Raw genomic sequence first — 17,942 nt, forward strand, 5'->3', positions numbered from 1 at the left:
TTTTTATTCCATGTCTTTATTGAGTAATATAGATTAATAATATATTAATAATTATGAAATCAGTAATAAAAATAAGTATATTATTATTACTATTATTTACTAATAATATATTCTAATTATGTGTGTATTGATTTTGAAATCAGTAATATTAAATAATAATAATAATTATTATTATTATTATTATTAATGAAGGGTGATTTGGCCCGACCTAGTAAAAAGGGAACACGTGGACACGACCTGACCAAGAGATGACAACTCAGCTTGACAAGCTCAGTTTGCAACAATGGATCTCATGTATTTAGTCACCTCGACACAAAGGCCACGCCTTAAGGATCACCTCGGAGCAAAGCCACCTCGATGCAGGTCTCACCTCGATATTCAAGTAAGTTCGGAATTAAAAGGTTGAAGTACCAGTTCTGAACCAGCTACTCGAATCGACACGTAACCAACTCTAGAGGTCTCTCCAATGACTCCCGAATCCCTCGAGATCACGATAAGTTAACAGGCCCCAACCTTTCTGGGGATCACAATAAGCACTTATCCTCACTCCGCCGGAATCGGAGGAGGAACGAGATAAGCCTTACCTGTATGTTATTCCTTCGGAAGCGGAGCGAACTCCATCTCCACATCCCGAATATCCCGGAACTCTTTCGTGTGCCCCATGAATACTCAACAATATAAAGGCTCCAACCCTTATGGCATGAGGTACGAGTGATTTCTCTGCTCTCTAGCTTTCTAGCTCTCTACATTCGTAGTTGTCTTAGCTCGCTACAACTTACTAACCTACACATCAGAGCAACCTTGCCGAGCTAGCCACCCCAGGTTATCTGATCTTATTTTGTAGATTTACATAGCTTGCCATTCGATTGGAAGCCAGATCATCCTCTAGCAGGGAGTAGTCAGATCACGCAACATCAATTGGCGTCGTCTATGGGAACCACTATAAAAAGCCTTCTCCACAATCAACAGCTCGTCAGAAATCAATCCAGTAATGCCGAACAGAGCATTGAAATGAACGTCTTTGGGGGGCAACCTCAGTTTCCAATAGGACTGTTCATAAGAAGACCCAACCTGACCAAACTGACCAACCCAAACCGACTCAACCCGAGTTGGTCGGGTTTTCTATAACACCGGTCGGTTTTGGGTTATAAAAATTCATAAACCAATGATTCGGTTCGGTTTCGGTTTTCATATGTGAAAACCGAAACCGACCCAAAACGAATCGACTTAGTAGTTAGTTCCTATTTAGTAGTTACAACCTACTTAGTTCCTACTTAATTAAGTTGTCTCTATCCTAGTTACAACCTACTTAACTAAGTTGCCTCTCAAACTCTACTCCTTCCACAACTGGATCCATGGATGGGCCACAAAACATTAAGGAAATGTTGGTTTCCTTTGGGAATGTAGAGCTAGAAATGAACACTTGAACAACAACTAAGTCACCACTAATTAGAGCCAAAACCGACCCAAACCGACTCAAACCGACTCAAACTAATCAGGTCGGTTTTGCTTAACACAAGGTCGGTTTTGGTTTCAATTTCAAGTAACCCGACCAGGTCGGGTTGGTTGGAAAAACATCAGTAAACCAACCCAACCCGACCCGTGAACAACCATAGTTTCCAACAGTGTGCATTAGTCAGTTCACCATACCGCTCACTGTAGCTGTGATTCCAACACTGATCGTGCCACAAAGCGCTACATAGGTAAACGCCCCACTCCCTCCAGTCGTGGGTGCAACCTTTGCTGAACCATCTGTGGTTCCCCTCGGAGTCGAGCAGTCCTAGTTCGATGACCAGGTACACTGCGTGCGGGCCATTTAGGTCTAAATGCAGCAGGTCCAGTAGTTACAACAATTCCGGTAGCAAGTGTTTTACCACTACTACCAGTAGCAGTTCCCTCCACTGCAGCAAAGCCAGCAGCCGGTTCCACCCGGCACCCAACAACTCATCAGAATTGACCTCATGTCTAGAACACTCGATCTCCCCACTGAGGCGAGGAGACTTCCCAGGTTCAACTTCCTCTTGGGAGCCAAGTCTCACCTCACGACAGGAGAGACGGACAAATCATTCCGTCCGCTTCACAAGGCAATATAAGAAATAGGTCCGAAGAAACATAGCCCAATAGAGCTACTCTTCCTCGGCATTCACATTAGGAAGGTGGATCGCTCGCAGGTAACCGGTTCGGGGTGTTGGTCGTGAACTCAAGGCAAGGCCCTTCTATTCATGACAGCCAGCATCAAAACCCAAGGAACCAAGAGCTACCTCATTGCAGAGCAGTACCAGACCATACAGAGGTTAGTAGTACCAATGCCGAGCCGATGAAAAAGTAGCAATGAAGGCATCGCAAGCCACGTCGAACTCCAGCTCGCGAGACCAAACCAGCAAAAACAAATTAAAGGTAAAGAAGAGGCAAGCTCGGTAGCAACAAAGACCGTCCCTCTACTCTCTGGGTCGTCCCCTCTATCTCCCGATCTCTTGGTGACCCCGATGCCCAAGGACTTCAAGATGCCTCCCCTCGACAAGTACGGCGGATCTTTTGATCCCAACGATCACGTGGACTCCTTCCAGTCCTAGATGCACCTAGCTGGGGCTAACGAGTCCTCCATATGTGTAGCTTTCTCCACCACATTCAAAGGAGTAGCTCGCACATGGTATCAGAACCTCGCGCCAGGAATAATCAAGAGTTGGGCGCAATTCGTGGAGCTGTTCACCTCACACTTCATCCGAGGTCCCAAGAAAGTCTTCTTAATGTAGTTCAGAGAGAAGGGGAGTCCATCAGAAGCTACATTAAGCGTTTCAACAATACATGCCTGTAGATCCCCGACCTAGACCCAGCGGTGAGACTCACGATAGCAAAAAAGGGCATAACCTAGAGGGAATTCAAGTGGCATGTGGTAGCCAACAAGCCGAAAGATATCACAGAATTCTTCAAGCTAGCTGACCAGTTCATCAGGACCAAAGAAGAGATGAATCAGAGGACTAATAATCTAGTAGAGAAGAGAAAAATAGAAGGTGACAACACAGGTAACGACGTGAATAAGAGAAGAAAGAGTAAGTCCCCGACTAGGGAAAAAATCCTGATGGCTATCAAAGGCGCCTCCTTTGTCAACTGCCCTCCTAGGTTGAGGGGAGATCTCGCCACCAAGAACAGAAACATTTACTGTCACTTTCACAAAGATCACGGACATAGTATAGAGAACTGTAGGAACCTCCGTGACGAGATCGAAGAGCTCATCCATCATGGGTATCTCAAAAATTTTATCCAAAGAGAAGAAAGAAACCAAGTAGACCAACAGGGGGACCAGAGAAGAAATGCTCTTGATTCCAATAATAGACAGAAAGAGCAGCCGCCATGATAACTACCTTAAGAGAGACTGATCCGCAGAGTAATCCATATGATTACTGGCGGGTCCATCATCGCGAGCTGCACTTCGGTAGTAGGTCGAACTTCAGTTCGCAAATTAGAAAGCGAGGAGCAGAACCTGCCAAAGTGACCTAGAATTGAAGAGCCAATCTACTTCACGGAAGATGATGCGCGTAGGATCTAGTATCCCCATTATGACGCCCTAGTGATAAAGCTAAGGCTCAATGATTTTGAAGTCAAGCGTGCCCTAGTTGACTCAGGTAGCTCGGCTCTAGCTCCAGGAAAGCGACCTTAAGCCAATGGATACCCCCCTGGTAGGCTTCAGCGGCGAGGAAGTCAAACCACTAGAGCGAGTTTCAGTACCTGTGGAGGTCGACACGTGGCCGAACATAGCGAGGTTCGAGCACATGTTTCTAGTAGTTGCAACCCCATCTCCCTATAACACCATAGTAGGTCGGCCCATTACGCACACCCTACGTGCAGTAGTATCCACCTATTACCTGGCCATGAAGCTCCCTACAGACTACGGAGTAGGGGTTGCACGAGGAGATCAGTTCGAATCTCGCAAATGCTACGTAGCCGCCCTCAAGGGGAAAGCCAAACTAGTGGCTGACGTCAATCTCTAGCGACCTATGGAGTATGCCGAGGACCGAGCTACACCGACAGAGGAGACAGTTCACATCCCGATCTCGACTAATGATCTAGCTAAGACCCTCCAGAATGGCATTTCGATCGAGAAACCACTTCGTTCTCAGCTGGTAAGTTTTTTACTTCATAATTTAGATGTATTTGAATGGTCCACGGTAGAAATGCCCGGAATAGATTCTAAAGTTCTAACTTACAAATTAAATATCGATACCTTATTCAAGCCCGTTAGACAGAAAAAACGCAATCTCGTCCCGGAGCGCTAGAGGATAGTCGATGAAGAGGTTGGGAAGCTCTTAGCGGCAGACTTCATTAGGGAGGTCCATTACTTGAGTTGGGTAGCTAACCCAGTTCTGGTAAAAAAGGCCAACGATAAATGGTGCATGTGCATCGATTATACCAACCCGAATAGATCCTACTCAAAAGATTGTTTCCCATTGCCCAAGATTGACCGCCTAGTGGATGCGACCTTAGGGCATGAGTTACTGAGCTTTCCGGATGCATACTCGGGTTACAACCATATCAGGATGGACCCTGCCGATGAAGAAAAGACAACCTTTATCACTGGGCTCGGACTGTACTACTATAAGGTTATGCCCTTCAGACGAAAAAATGTTGGGGCAACCTTTCAAAGACTTGTAAATAGGATTTTTGAGCCGTTAATCGGCACTAAAGTTGAATGCTATGTAGATGATATGGTCGTTCAGACCCTATTTTCAAATTTTTTATTAAATGATTTACAAAATATTTTTAAAATTTTATAAAAGTACAATATGAAGTTAAGTTCCAACAAATGTGTCTTCGGCGTCACCTCGAGTAAATTCTTAGGCTACATAGTCAACTGATGTGGCATCGAAGCCAACCTAAAAAAGATAAAGCCATCTTAGATATGAGACCACCTCGCAAAATAAAAGAGGTTCAAAGGTTGAATGGCTGTATAGCCGCTCTGAGTCGTTTTATGTCTAAGTCAGTAGGTCATTGCTTGCATTTCTTTAAGTCTATAAAGAAAAGTAAAGACTTCGAGTGGACCGCGGAATGTCAGTTCACCTTCAACGAGCTAAAAAGATACTTAGCTAGTATCCCGGTTTTGACTCGCCCCAAGGAAGGGGATATTTTAAAGTTGTACCTCTCCGCGAGTGACGAAGTGGTCAGCTCGGTTCTGATAAAAGAGGTAGATCGGGTCCCATGACCCATCTACTATGTTAGCAAGGTTTTGCAGGATGCTGAAACAATGTATCTGGATATCGAGAAGCCGGCGTACGCGATAGTCATAATCCTCACCAACAAGCCTCTGAGACAGATCTTGCTCAAGCCTGAAGTGTCTGGAAGATTGACGAAATGGGCCATCGAACTCAGTAGGTACGATATCCGATATGAACCTCAGACGGCAATTAAAGCCCAAGCCTTGGCCAATTTCATGGCAGAATGTACGTTCAGCACCGCAATCCCCGAGCTGGACGAGCTCGACTGACAATTAATCCATTATTCCCTTTCTTAGTAGGAAACGAGCACCTCTGGCTCCTTCCTTTCAAGATCTCAGGATCTCCCCTATAAATAGAGGTCCTCTTCGTAATGAAAGAGATCCAGTCATTTGATTAGCCTTATCACCAAACTCCCTTCTCTCTTCTCTTCCTCCCTCTTCCCCACATCTCTCTCTCTTCCCCGTCGCCATCTCCAAACCTTCAGAGAGCTGACCAACTGCTAGGAGTCCATGGTGAAAAACTTGGGAACATGACAATAATGAAATAAATGTCATCGCGGAGTACCTGAAGGTTGGGCTCCACTTTCCACTTCACCCTTTCATTCCTGAAGTACTAAAATTCTACGATGTCAGAGAGGAGGCATGTCGAGAATCTGGAGCTTGACAACACTAAGCTCAAGAAGGACCTCGAGGAGAAAGAAGCCTCCTTTGCTGATCGTGAGGCCCTCCTCATTGACGCAATCTAGGAGGCGAAGACCTATGCCATCAAAGAGAAGGACTTCGGCACTGTGGCTTTCCATATGGGTTTCAAACTCTATCAAATGCTCGTGAGGTCGGTATACCCCAAGATCAACCTCAGACCCATCACATCCTCTGCCTCACCAAGGAGATGACTGACCAGGTCGATGAAGCCCCAGACTCCAAGGATGAGGAAGGAGACGGGCTCAACGAGGGTGCTAGGGAGGAAGTCGACTTGGATGCTGCCAGTGAGGATGCTATGGAGGAAGAAGCCGCCGAGGAGGGCACTGCCACTACTATCGAAGACAGGGACGAGAAGCCCCAAGATGTCTGAACCTTTGCCTCTTTTCTTGGACCCCCAATATATACATGTACTGCACCGAACCTCCAAGCGCAGTCTATAGAAATCTTCTCTTTTTTTTTTTGCAATACTAATGTAAATTTACCGATCTAGTAATCAATTAAAATGCCCTTTTTGCATACCTCGCATTCATCTGTTCTCAATACACTATTAAAACCTAAAACTATAAAAAAATAATTCTAAGTATAGGTTTACCCAAGGTGCCTAGCTCCAAAGTGACTAGACATAGTATGGGATAAACCTGAGGTAAATGTATGCCAAGGTGACTAGGCATAGAAGGGGATATGACTTGAACTGCCTATGTGTCAACTAGGCATAATATAATTAACTCGATCTGCCTATATGCCAAAGCGACTAGGATTTATAATGGTGTTGAGGTCATTACTAGGTCGATTTGGCATATAAGTTAACCAATGTGCACTCTTCACGGGGCAACTTGACCAGTTTGCTGAGACGGATGGTCTTCCATAGTTAGAAAAAAATTTGATTATTCGATTGAAGTCGTGGATGTTTGACTCTCGAGCTCATAGGTAGTACTTTCTTAGGTTGTCAATGTTCTAGGCACGGGGTACCTACCTCCCTTCCAACATCTTGAGTTTATACGTTCCTTCTCCGGACACCCACCATATTCTGTAAGGACCTTCCCAGTTCGGTCCAAGCTTACCTACATCGAGCTTAGGCATGAGGCACCCTGATTTTCCGGAGTACAAGGTTGCCAAGTCGAAAGTGGCATCACTTGACACAGGCATTATAATACTGAGCTATTTATTGTTGGTAAGCCGTCGTTCAGATATGGGCCAGGTCACACACTTCTTTGATCAGGTCAAGGTTGGTCTGCAACTCGTCATCATTGTCCTCCTCATCGTACGCTTCTAACCACATGGTCAGTACTTCGATCTCAGTAGGGATGATGGCCTCCATACCATATGTTAAGTTGAATCGGGTCTCTCTAGTGGCTATCTTGATTGTAGTCTAGTAGGCCCAAAGGACATTGGGCAACTCATCTACCCACAAATTCTTAGCTCAGGAAATCTGAGCTTTGAGTCCACGGAGGATTGCCCTTTTTGTCACCTCGGCCTATCCATTTGCCTGTGGATGTGCTATAGAAGTAAAGTTTTGCTAGATCCCCATCTCAACACACCAGTTCTAGAATTTTATGTCTTCGAACTGCTTCCCGTTATCGGATATCAGCACCTTCGGGAGTTTGAATATGCACACTATGTTCTTCTAGAAGAAGTTTTGTACATTCTAGGTTGTGATTGTCACTAGTGGCTCAGCCTCCACCCACTTCAAAAAGTAACCGACTGCCACGACCAAGAACATTCTCTACCCAGTCACAAACGGGAATAGACCGAGGATGTCTATTCCCCAGTGGGCAAAAGGCCACGGGCTGGTCAGATACCTGAGGTCGGCGGCAGGTTGGTAAGGTATGTTGGCGTGCCTTTGGCAGTTATCACACTTTTTGGACGAGCTCGAGTGTATCCACATTCATCGTAGGCCAATAATATCCTTGCCTTAGCGCCTTTTAGGTGAGCACCTTGTCCCCTAGGTGTCATCCACAAAGACCCTCATGGATCTCGTGTAGAACCTGGCTTACTTCCGAAGGTCACAGGCAACGTAGGTAAGGAAGCGTAAAGGAACTCATATACAGTTGCTCGCCTATAAGGACGTAGCGAGCCGATTGATGCTCTACCCTATGAGCCGCATTGTGATATACTAGTAGGGTCCTTTGGAGCAGATAGTCAACAAGTAGATCCATCCAGCTCGGTTCTGCTGACAACACAAGAATGACCTCTTCTTCCACCCTCTCAAGACTTGGTAGTGGCAGGTCTTCTACGTAGACCATCCTCTTTGTGATGTCGGTTGCACTAGCCAACTTTGAAAGCGCATCAACCTCTACATTCTCAATCCTTGTTATTTGCTGAACGAACCAGGAATGGATGCTGAGCAGGAGCTCTCTCACCTTGGCCAAAAAGGCCAACATGGCGGGATCTCACGCTCGTATTGCCCATTCACCTAGTTCACGACCAGTTGAGATTCACTACACACCAGAATGTGCTTTGCAACGACCTCCCTCGCCAAAGTCAGCCTGGCTATCAATGCCTCATACTCCACTTCGTTATTCGATGCCCAGAACGCAAACTAGAGAGCGTACTCTAGCTTCACCTCGCTAAGCCCATAGAGTATTAGCACAGCTTCACTTCCTCACTAGTAAGATGAGTCATCAATGTGGAGGATCCAAGGCTCCTCATCCCAAGCCGGGATGGGTGCCGCACTGGTTGATGCCTCCGATGTGTTAACGGGCTCAGTCACCCCGGGGGTCGGCGTGCTGAACATGCACTTGGCGACGATGTTTGCCAAGGTATGCTTTAATTACTAGACGCAGCTCGAACCGGATGTCATATTTTCTCAACTCGATTACCCACTTCATCAACCGTCTTGAGACCTTAGGCTTCTGAAGGACATGCCTCAGAGGTTGATCAGTTAAGACTATGTAGCCAAGGAATTTGCTCGATGCAAACCCGAAGACACATTTGTTCGGGTTGATCATCATGTTAAATTTTTTGTTATAATTTGAAAAACACAATTTAAATCTTCAATAAGAGAGAAAACTAGGTCTTCACGACCATGTCATCAACATAGCATTCAACTTTATTGCCTATCAAAGGTGCAAATACTTTATTTACAAGTCATTAGAAAGTTGCTCCAGCGTTTTTCAGTCCAAAGGGCATAATTTTATAACAGTTGTAGGTGCATAGTGCTTGCTCAATCCATCAGAACACAATAAACATTAGGTTGATACCATATGGACGTTTGCGATAAGCCAACAATTAGTCTTTCCTATGTGATGAACCCGATGTTCATCATACACTTGCAATGAACCTATGCTTAGCGCAGGCCCAAAATGAACTCAGGACGAACTTGTGATGAGGTTCCATGGGTACCAGGCCCCACAATGAACTTAAAAACCATTACGACATTCTGGTTCATCAAGAACTGGACTCGAGTATTAGCCGCACACGTATTACTAATGTGGGGAAAGTGACTTGGCACCATGTAAGTCTAATAAGACCTCGCCCACCAAAAATCGATGTTACTAGTGTTGAGTCAATTAAGTAAGGGGCAAAAGAGTAGTAGCACACGTGGGCTATGAGGATCTCCAAGTGAAAGGAAAGTCAATCCTTGGAAAGATCCCCATATGGACACATGGCGAAACCCCAACAATGCCCTTAATGATTAATAACAAATCCAATATTCACTTTCCTAGTAGAAGACAAACACCTTTGCTTCCTTCTTTATAGGATCTCAGGATCTTTCCTATAAATAGAGATCCTTCCCATAACAAAGGGATCCAATCATTGATTAACCCTATCCTAGGATTCCCTGCTTAGTTGTCTCTTAACCCTCTTTGCCTCAACCTTCCGTTTGATTCCTCATCCCCGGTCTTCCTCAACCTTTCAAGGAGACCACCACCCTTAGCCTAGCCACCACGTTGCTTATAACAGTATAGCCCTAGCTCGGTTACAAAAGCAATTTACTCCTAGTCAGCTTAGTTCATCTGGATTTGGTTATAGTCAGAGTAAGTGTCCATGAAGCTTAGCAACTCATGCCCCGAGGTCGTGTCACCTAGGTGGTTTATTTTGGGGAGTAGAAAATTATCCTTTGGGCAAACTCTATTAAGGTTGGTGTAGTCAATGCACATGCGCCACTTGCCATTGGATTTTTTTATGAGCACAATGTTGGCTACCCAACTCAGGTATTGGACCTCTCTAACAAAATCTATTGCAAGGAGCTTTCCAACCTCCTCATCTACTACCCTCCACCTCTCTAGGGTGAGGCTCCTTTTTCCCTACCTAACTAGCCTGACTAAAGGGTCCACATTAAGCTTATAATTTATCAAAGTAGGGTCTATACCGGGAATTTTTGCAGCCAACCATACTAAAACATCTAAATTATTAAGCAAAAAACTTACTAGTTGTTACCAAAGTGGTTCTTTTAGGTGAAATCCAATCTAGATTATCTTTGCGGGCTCGGTATCAGACACTAGGACCAGGAGTTTATCCTCCATTGGTTGAACTCGCTCATCTGTGTGCTCGGGGGTGGCTCCAGCTCGATGTCGCCTGCCAACTTCCTTTTCCCTTTAGCGCTGCGACATAGCACTTCCGTGACTCCAACTAGTCGCCTCGTATGACCCCTACTCAAAGCCTCGTCAAAAACTTCATCGAGAGGTGGTAGGTCGACACCACTGCACGAAGTGCATGAAGATGGACTGACCCAAGATTGTGTTGTAGGGGGATAGGGTGGCAACCACCAGGAAGGTGTGCTCAAACTAGACTATGTTGGGCTTCAACCCTTCTACAACTAATACTTTAATCCACCCTAATGACCTCACCACGTCTCCGTTGAAGCCGATGAGTGGTACCTCTGTTGGCTACAAATCCTTCCTCTCAAGTTGCATATTCTCGAAGGCCTTGAGGAATAGTGTGCCTACCGAGATCCTTGAGTCGACCAGAATCCGCTTTACCTCAAAGTCATTAATGAACATCTTGATGACAAGGGCATCATCATGCGGATATTGGACCCCGCAAGCACCATTCTCGGTGAAGTACATGACTTCCTCCACCTAAGGGCGCTTTGGCGGGTTCTCGTCCTCCTGCTCCAACTCCCAAACTGCATTCTTCCCCACCGTTGTATTGCAACATGCTATGGTGGAACCTCTGGTGATCATGTTAATCACTCTACATATCGGCCTCTCTAGTCTTGGTGGATCCCGAGGAAGCTTGTCATGACCTCATTGCCTACTCGATTCAAGGGCTTCCCTAGGCTAGTCGGCACGTCGGGCATCTCTCTCATCATGCTTGATAAACTGCCTAAGGTAGCCATGATGGATCAACTCCTCTATCTCATCCTTCAAGATCTGGAAACTCTCCATGGCATGGCTGATGTCACGATGGAAGTGGTGAGGTCACCTCTCATCTTGGGCGGCCATCTTACATACTTCATTGTCTTTATCTACATTAATATCTCGCCCCTCTTTGCATTCAGGGTGGTGTAACTTTGAGTCTAAACTGGTGGTGTTCTGGATCGCCAGCCTAATCTGGAACTCCAATGTGGTGATCTACTCTTTCTTGGCGATTTTCTTTTCTTGTCGCGGGGTGACCAGCTTCTCTTCAGTGACTTACTTCTTTGCCACTACTTGCTATTCCCCGCTTCTTCCTTTGGTCACTTTCTCTTCCCAAACAGTTGCAACTCTAACCAGGATCCCAGTGTCTCCTAGGGCTGTTCACAGGTCGGGTTGGGTCGGTTTACTGGCATTTTCCAGCCGACCTGACCTAGTTGGTTTACCTAGAAATGAAACCAAAACCGACCCTATACTAAGTAAAACCGACCTGGTCATTTTGAGTCAGTTTGGGTCAGTTTTGTGAATGATTCTCTTAGTGTGAATGGTAAAGGATTCAAGTCTAAGAAGCGAAGGCTGGATGCTTGGAAAAAATGATTTCTATGGAGAATGTTGAAAGATGAAATTTTGTTCTAAGAATAAGAAGCGCCTAATCTCTGTCCTACAACTCTAATAAGGAAAATTAGCAAAAAAAAATCAAATTTTAATGGATTTGGGTTCTTGTTTTGTACGGTTAAGTAAGAGGTAGAAAGTTGAGAGTTGAGAGTAATGATATCAACAAGCTCATTAGGTTGAAATGATTAGTAAATAATGAATAAAACATTAGTAGAACAAAAGGATTTGTGATTGTAGGAGAAACCAATGTGTCCAAAATAGCTTTTATTTTATTTTATTTTAACTTGGATATCTATCTAAACATGATTTCACTTATACTTGAAGGCTATTTCTCTTCAAACTTAATACTTTGATCAATATTACCAACAATCCATGTTATAGAAACCAACAATCCATGTTGAGCTACTCCTCTTTGTCCCTAACACAACATCACTAGCAATCAATTCATAATGGCTCTTAACAGTTGTATCCTTCTCTCCCACTGTTTGTATTTAGAGAAAATGAAAGCCTCTCTTATTGAATTGAACATCACTAATGTCTAATAACAAAGCTTAAACAGTTAAACTTATAATTGAACAAGTGAATATCAATAATAAAGTAATAAATCCATCTTGGCTTCTAATAAAGCTTCTAATTCCAATAAAGCTTAAACTTGTAAGTTGTATTGAACATCGCTAACTTTTGGGTTTAAAAACAAGTGCCAAATAAGGTTTAAAAACATTCATAAACTGAACATCATTTCAGCCATCCAAGGAAAAATTAATGACCAAAGTTGTTCATTAATCACTAATCCAAAATTGCTTGCAGCCATTCAAAAACTAGGTGGCCTAATGGACTTTGGAACTTCATGTTTGAAGAAAAAATGCTGCCATGCTAATGACTCAACTGTCAAGAAACAAATAAGAAAAGTTTGTTTTAGATTGTCACATTACTTGGAAAATGAAATTTTAAATTGTAGAAAAAAAAATAATTACACTTGTAAAGATTATTAAGTCTTAACAAAACACCAATCATCATCACTTAATTACACTTGTTCCGTTGTTCCTAAGAATTCTATAACAAAGAAACAAATATTAGTATGTAACCCAAAATATTATATAAGCTATAAATAATATCATGAAATAAAGTTTATTCACAAGATCACAAATATTACCTATTTCAATTTTTTCATATTTTTCCATTTCATCCATAGATTCTTGAACATCAATTGGGATTGGTTTGGACCGTAACCAATCTTGGCCACATATAAGAGTCTCCACCATTTTTGGAGATAGTGAACTCCTAAATGGATCAAGTAAACACCCACTTGTGTTGAATGTTGTCTTAGAAGCAACTGTAGAAATTGGCATGGCCAAGACATCTTTTGCTATTTGAGAAAGTATAGGATACTTTTGAGAATTCATTTTTCACCAAATCAAAATGTCAAATGAATCCCTTGGCTTTTCACAACTCTCTAGCAAATACCTTGCAACCTTAGATTTACTTTTTACATTGTCTTCACTTTCTAAGTGTTTTGCAAATTGAGATGCTAAGAATCTCCATGTATCATCTTCATTACCATCAAAATCCATCTCATTAGAATCTTTACTTAAACTTGATCTTTCATGTCCAGCATTAAAAATTGAATTGCATTCATGATCATAATAATGGTAATATAAATGATTAAGAATTGCCTCTACTTTTTTGGTCATCTCTCTAGCCCTCAAACTATCATATATCTGACCAAAACAAAATTTCACATATTTTAATTGTAACAATGATCCAAAACAATGGCAACATATAATAAGAAATTCAGATTTTCAAGGTTCTCCCAAAATTTATCAAACTTTCATTTCATGCCCACAGAACTCAAGAGATTGCCTTCTCTTCTAGACAAACGAACCAACCTAGTTTGTAATTCCACGAGTTCATGAAAAAATGCATTCAGTGTGATATAAAGAGATCCCGAAAACCACAATGTTACATTATAGAAAAGCTTTAGGAACTTCACAAAACATCTAGCATTGTCCCAATCATCATAATTAGGAGGACCAACATGCTTATTTCCTCTTCCTTTCCTATTCCCACCTCTACTCTCTTCATTTTCATCATTGTCACCACCTTCAAAGTATAGGAGATATCTTGGGTCATCCTCACCTAACTAGTCAAAAGCTCTTTCAAAATTTTTAGCAACTTCCAATATCAAATAGGTAGAATTCCACCTAGTCTCAACATAAAGGCATACAAGATTCTTATTTTCTATTTTCTCCTCTCAACATACATTTTGAAAGTTTGAAGCCTAGATGGAGATGATCTCACATATCTTACTGCATTTTAGATTTTGAGAATAGACTCATGTAAGTCTTCCAATCCTTCTTTCATTATCAAATTCACAATATGAGCAAAATAACTTAAATGCATGAATTCATGTTCTAAGATGGTGCCTTTTCAATCCCTAGTTCTTCTTTTTAAATATCTAATTGCACCACTATTAGAACTTGCATTATCAACAGTAATTGTAAAAATTCCATCAATGCCCCACTCTAGCAAGCAATCCTCAATAGTCTTATCAATTGTTTCTCCCTTGTGATTAGAAATTTGACAAAAGTTTAAAATTTTTTTGTTCAAGTTCCATTCACTATCAATCAGTCAAGCACATATAATTTAAATTTTGGATTGACGACCAAGTATCAGTGGTAAAACATATACATTGATTTTTCATTACTTTTTACAGTTTCATTTTCTCATCAAGAAAAATTTTCATGCAATCTCTAGAAACTGTGGTACAAATGGGACTGTAAACTTAGGTTGCAAAGCTCGAGAGTAGTTCTTAAATCCTTTCCCCTCTATGCAATTCATCAATTATAACACTAAAGGTCACTGCTTTTAGCTTACCAGTAGTGAGACCATCTTCTCCTCCTTCATTTTTAGGCTCAAAAGACAATGTCTTTTGCCTTTTATCAACCCTATAGAGATATTTCATACACCGTTGCTACAAATGACTCCACACATATTACTAGTGCCATGATTTTTTGTTTTAATATATATATTTCAGATATAATTGGAAATATACGTATTATACATAATAATTCAGAATATATTTTTTGGAAATATATTTAAAACCAATATATATATATATATATATATATATATATATATATATATATATATATTCAGAAATATACATATTATATATAATATTTCAGTGAGAATATATTTATTGGAAATACATTTAAAACTGAAATATATATATTTCGAAAATACACATATTATATATAATATTTCAAAATATATTTTCTAGAAATATATTTAAAACTGAAATATATATTTTAGAAATATATATATATATATATATATATATATATTTAAACAAAAATATATATACAAATATACTGGAATATATATTTTCTGGAAATATATATTTGATATATTTCAGAATATATATTTTTTCAGATATTTTGGCTTTTATGCAAAACCGAAATATCTTTATTTAACAGTTTTAAATATAAAATATATATTTAAATTAAAACTGAAATATATATTTAAATAAATTAGGTTTTTCATACAAAATTGAAGTTTTTTTTTTGCAAACATATCAGAAATATATCAACTTGTAACATGCATTAAATTTTAAAAATATTAAATAAAAAAATACTAACCTTTGAATGACTGAATGTGATGCTTGTTGCTTGAGTCTTGAGAAGTTGAGACTTGAGACTTGAGTTTGAGTTGAGAGAATGAGAAGATGGGAGAGCCAAGTTTGAGTGGTGTCTTGAAGTTGAATAATGAACTTGAAATTTCAAAATTTTGATTCTTGAGAGTCAAATTGTATTAGGGAAAGAAGAGTGCTTGAGTTGAGGGGCTGAGGGTGGACCAAGTTACAAAGAAAAGAAGAGCCAAATTGTATTAGAGAAAGAAGACTGAAATTTGGAAATTTAAAGAAGGCTTCTAATCTAAGAAAAAATGACACGTAATTGTAATTGCCTATTTGGTGTAAAGGACCTTAGAGAGTAGGATCCTTTCTTTAAACCTTCCAAAAAAATGCAAGAAGCTATCAAGCTAATATTTCTAAAGGAGGAAAGGTGTAGGGAGTAGGACTAGGGATTCCTTGTCTTGCCATGCTTGCCATTAATGGCATTCCTAAAGAGAAGACTAGAAACTAAGTTAGGTTGTAACTAGGATAGAGACAACCTAGCTAAGTAATAACTAATAAGTAACTAGAAACTAAGTTAGGTTGTAACTACTAACTAGGAACTAAGTTGGTTCGGGTCGGGTCGGTTTCGATTTTCATGTGTGAAAACCGAAATTGAACCAAATCATCGGTTTATGCTTTTTTGTAACCCAAAACCGACCAGTGCTGAAGAAAAATGGCCGATTCGGATTGGATCAGACCGGGTTGGTCGGTTTGGTCAGTTTGGGTCTTGTTATTAACTGCCCTAACAAGAGCAAAGAATCACACAATAAGCCCAAAATCTGGTCGGAAGTGGCACCATTGTCGGCAAACACGAGAAGCAAACAAAATCCCCTTGAAGTAAACTTGATTAAAAGGGCAAAACCAATCTTCAAAGAAGATCATATCTAGACCATCCCCAAATTAACGGCTGAAGTGTTCAAAGGAAAAACAAATAAAGTCCCAAGGCAAACCCTAAAAAGTGCACCTCACACAAGCAACCAATGCCAAATAGAGAGGTAGGGTTGTTCATGGGTTGGGTTGGGTCGGTTTACTGAGATTTTTCCAACCGACCCGACCTAGTCGGGTTACCTGAAATTGAAATTGAAACCGACCCTGTGTTAAGCAAAACCGACCTAGTCGGTTTGAGTTGGGTTGGATCGGTTTGGGTCAGTTTCGGCTCTAAGTTCAACCCTGGTAATAAATTGAAATTTCAAAATTTTGATTCTTGAGAGTCAAATTGTATTAGAGATTGTGCTTGAGTTGAGGGGCTAAGGGGGCGGACCAAGTTAGAATAGAAGTTATCAAAAAATAAAAAAGTCAAACTGTATTAGAGAAAGAAAACTGAAATTTGTATATTTTAAGAAACCTTATAATCTAAATAAAAAATGACACCTAATTCTAATTGTAATTGGTTGCTTATTTGGTGTAAAAGACCATAGAAACTAGGATCCTTTGATTCTTTTCTTTAAATTTTTCCAAAAAATTCCTTGTCTAATTGTTTTACAATACTTGCCATTAATGTCATTTCTAACTAGAAGACTAGAAATTAAGTAGGTTGTAAGTAGAATAGAGACAACTTAGTTAAGTAGGAACTACGTAGGTTGTAACTACTAATTAGGAACTAACTACTAAGTTGGTTCGGTTCGGGTTGGTTTCAGTTTTCAAACATGAAAATCAAAATCAACCTGAATCATCGGTTTATGATTTTTTACAACCCAAAACCAACCGGTGCTGAAGAAAACCCGGCTGACTCAGGTTGGATCGGTCCGAGTTGGTCGGTTTGGTCGGGTTGGATCTTCTTATAAACAGCCCTACAGAGATGGAAAAATGAACAGATTGAACAAAGTCAACGAGGAGTAGAACCAGAGATCTGAAATTATCTCCACGGGCCTGGATCAAAACCGTCGCAGGAATCTCTCCAATCAACGCTGATAACAGTAGCACTGGAAAGAATCTCACATCCTCAGATGTGAGAGAGAAATGTTCACACAGAAGTGTGAGAGAGAAACTCACATCTATAGTTGTGAGAGAGAAATCCCCTCCCAAGAGAGAAAAAGAGAAATCCCCTCCGAGAGAGAGAAATTACCATTATATGACTTAATAAAACTTGTAAACAGTAAATATTGCTCTATCATATCAAGTTAATTCTGGCAAGTTTCCATCTCACTCTCCTCAAACAGGGTTGTAAGTTGTAACTCGTGCGATTCAACCCAAGCCCAATTCGCCCCAACCTGAGTTTTTGTAAGAATTAGGCCTAAACTTTCGGGCTGTGGATTCATAAATTTATTTAAACTTGACCAATCTTTCCAAGTCCAATTAGGTCCAATCTGCACAAATTGCATCCCTATGACTTTCACCACACAATCACATCACTCACCATATTAAAATTATGCAAAGGAATGGATGGAATATGCCCAAGTGCATGCTATTGTAATGTCAGACACTTCTGAATGTTGATATGAGCTCC

This window comes from Nelumbo lutea, chromosome 1 (genome assembly GCF_056320005.1).
Source record: "Nelumbo lutea isolate HS-2025 chromosome 1, American lotus-T2T, whole genome shotgun sequence".
NCBI classification, from domain to species: domain Eukaryota; kingdom Viridiplantae; phylum Streptophyta; class Magnoliopsida; order Proteales; family Nelumbonaceae; genus Nelumbo; species Nelumbo lutea.